This window comes from Otolemur garnettii, unplaced genomic scaffold (assembly GCF_000181295.1).
Source record: "Otolemur garnettii isolate 467f Iridium unplaced genomic scaffold, OtoGar3 scaffold00139, whole genome shotgun sequence".
Lineage (NCBI taxonomy): Eukaryota > Metazoa > Chordata > Mammalia > Primates > Galagidae > Otolemur > Otolemur garnettii.
In genome coordinates this window covers 396,075-399,478 of record NW_003852534.1, presented here as the reverse complement: position 1 = coordinate 399,478, position 3,404 = coordinate 396,075, and the positions used below count along the sequence as shown (strand labels likewise).

The 3,404-nt window shown below is 40.0% G+C and overlaps 1 long non-coding RNA gene across 1 annotated transcript in view; it reads right to left on the bottom strand.

The window, feature by feature from the left end:
* Nucleotides 1–574: 574 nt before the first annotated feature.
* LOC111728033 overlaps nt 575–3,404 on the bottom strand; it is a 4,693-nt gene continuing 1,863 nt past the window's right edge. The window contains exons 2-3 of the long non-coding RNA XR_002775449.1: nt 1,268–1,430; nt 575–755 (exon numbers count right to left, since the gene is read on the bottom strand). This is a non-coding gene — a long non-coding RNA (uncharacterized LOC111728033). The remainder of the gene's footprint in view (nt 756–1,267; nt 1,431–3,404) is intronic.

Below are 3,404 nucleotides of genomic sequence, written 5' to 3'. Positions count from 1 at the left end.
GAATACTTTGTAAAAGAAGAAATATAAATGACAAATGAGCATGTGAGAAAATTATTCAGTACCATAAGCCATCTCAGGTACCAGTTTAAAACATGATAGATCATTAAATATTTGTAAAGTCATTAAAAACAAATTACTTAGTGCATTACTTGCCTAAGTACTATCGTTGAAAGTTTCAGCGTATATTACAAATATTAAAAGTTTTTTACATTTCATCCTAGCCATTTAACTTCCAGATATTTATTGTGATAAAATAATAAGTGATGATCACAAAATTTGTCTATAATGGTGTCCTGAAATATTGAGTTTCTTGCCCAGAATTGCTAACAATAGTTTGATTAGATTAATTATCTCATATAATATGATATTATATAATCATTACAAATGCTGTTATAGAAAAATATTTAAGAATGGAAATTACAGTATATTTTTAACAAGAAGTTTACAAAGCAGTGTGTATGCGATCATTTTATTTTAATAAAAAATATGTATGTATTAAGTGTAAAAGAAAATAAAATAGTAGCAGTAATTTTGTCATGTTCCTACTTTGGCTGACTTTTGTTTCATTTTTTTCTTTGGAATTTTAAGTTTCCTATGTAAATTTTTCAGTGAAAGTACATCAATTTTAAGACAGGAGCGTGAATAAAATCCAGTGAAACTTGCCTGTGTCCCTGGATTGGAACAAGGGATTCAAAGCATTCTGCCTTGCTGGTATTCCCAGGTCCCCCACAAAGTCAGCCCTGTGTCTCTGTTTCCTATAAAAGTTAAAAGAGTCATTTATTAATTTATTAATGTCAGAGTAAATATAGGCAATTAAATGCTTTTAAATATCTATTTTTAAAGAGGTATGTATAAAATTATGTACGTAGAAGAATTCTAGGAAGTGTTTTATAGAAATAACAAAAGGAACAAACAGCAATGTTAGAATTAGATTCTCGAAATATATGAGAAAAAAATTTTAAGTAAATTTTATTTGGTAAAATTTAGACAGGTGTTAATTGAAAGGAAACAAGAATACCAGGTTACAGGCAGGTTAAACCCACTGCCTATTACCTGGAAGGGGTCAAATAAAGGTGCCTATTTAAATGTGTATTTAAAGCATTTAGATGCTGACATATAAGCTTAATGCAGTGGTTCTTAACCTTCCTAATGCCGCAAACCTTTAATATAGTTCAAAAGGGTCGTGACCCACAGGTTGAGAACTGCTGGCTTAATGTAACCAGCGTTAATTCACACATTCCAAAATACCTTTGGCAGCCTTGCCTACCATTTCTGCTTGGGAATCGATACTATGATGAGCTGGTTTTCTTCCTCAGAAGCTGAGATTCAGGTAACAGGTAAATGGTCAGGAATAAACACACAGATCTAGGAAACAGCTGACTGTCCAGCATCCAGTCATGTTCCAAGTCAGATAGTTCTCTGAAGCATTTCTTCATAAAATAAAAAGAAAAACAAAAACAGGAGAACACAAATAATGACTGAGTTTTCATTTTTGTATTTTGAGCCAGGAAGTACAACCTGCTAACACCATAACTTGTGTGTATGGGGAGACGGGGGAGGGGGGAGTTAATTTCAGCCAATTTATATAAAATAGAAGGTAGGCATCTAACAAATATCCCACAGCCTCTTGACTTTCTTGTTATAACCTCCAGGTCATGTTAGTCATATCTGTGCAAAAATTACTAAAACTGGCATAGGAAATTGACTCCCAGTGCTGAGGGCACTTAACATCCAAGTGGGTCTATGGCTTTGTACAAGAAAGAATTCAGGACTAGCTGACAGTGTGAAGTGAAAGTTAGATTTATTCAGAAACTGTAGAAAGTGAGAAGGTCAACCCCGCAGACAGAGCAGAGGCAAGTTCTTCATGCAGAGAACTGGCCTGTCCTGTCCTTCTTCTACTTGAGCAACATAAACCAGTAGAGAAGGCCGGTGCTCCTCCAGCGCCAGGGTTCTAGGGAGTGGAACTGGTGCTGCCTTCCCCTCCTCTGGACCAGGGCACTTAGCGGCTTTGTCCTGAGACCTCCTGACTCAGGCGGGCCTGGGCCTAGAGAGGGCATGTGTCCTCTTTTAATTTAGTGAAGATTGTCACCACTCTGAGAGTGACTTTATATTCATATACTGGCTAGTTAGAAAAAACAGAAAACAAATGTGAAGAAAATTACCATGTTATCTTCTGACTTTATTTTTAAAGAAAATATTAATAAGACAAAGCTACATTGATAGTCATATAAACTCCCCCAGTTATGGTCTTAATGCACTTTCCCCAGAGATAATCACTGTAGTTCGAAGGTGGCAAGTACCCATTTTATAATGTGCTCTGTTTGACTATGTATGTGACAATATGACATGAATAGCATAATAGTTCTATATACTGGAGGGTGTGTGTGTGTGAATAAATTGTAATACTTAATATATATCAATAGCAAAAGATGAATACAAGATGTACACAAGTCACGGTGAGCACCTCTTGCAGCTGCAGAAGTTAAAAGGGACTTGAGTATTCCAAGTTTAATACATGCATTTCCTTTCTTAAAATGCTTATACATTTTTTGGCACCCACAGTGCACATGTATATATGTATACACACACACACACAATAGGAGACCTGAGGCTGACCACCTCCCTGCACTGACCATCTCCTCTATCAGTCTAATCTTCATAGACCCGACAGGCCCCACATGTGTGTGTCAGCACAGGCCTAGTTCTCCATGGTGACCACCTCGTGCGTTGACTGGTCTGTTACCGTCCCTCAGGTGGTCAACTTACAGAGGTTCTGCTGCGTATAACAAATTGAAAAAACATACATATGCTGAAAACCTATATTGCTGAGACTAACCCAAAGGGTCACGTGTAAGCCCAGGCCATACCCTGTTGACTGCTGGCTGTACCCCATTCCCGGTGGCCTAACATTTTCCCCTCCTTCTGCATGGCTGAGAGGCAGATTGCTCCAGGGTCTGTTTTCAGGCTCTGCTCTCATAGCCATCTTCAACCCAGCCTCCTTGTGCCTCCCGGGCCATCCCAGATGGCTCCCCGAGGCCTGTGCACTGTTCAGAGCCCGGCTGTCAGCTCAGGGCTGGCCAGAGAGGGGCCCAGGCGGGGGCCAGGGTGGCTCAGAGTTCTTTCACGGGACTCGATCAGCTTCCCTGCAAAAACTGCAAACCCCCGAGTGTCACCATTTCTTGTGTGAACCAGCGTTTTCATCCAGCAGAATGAGCTGCTCCCCCATTGCCTCACTGTTGCCACTCCCCCGCTGGGACAGAGGGTCCCCACAACTCCAGGCTTGGTTCTTAGGGCCCTTGGGACCTCGACTCCTCTCTGGATCAGGCTTCTCACATGTGGTCCAAATGTGATCACAGGTCAACTTTAAATGAGATGCACCTTAGCTGGTGTTTGTGTGTGTGTGC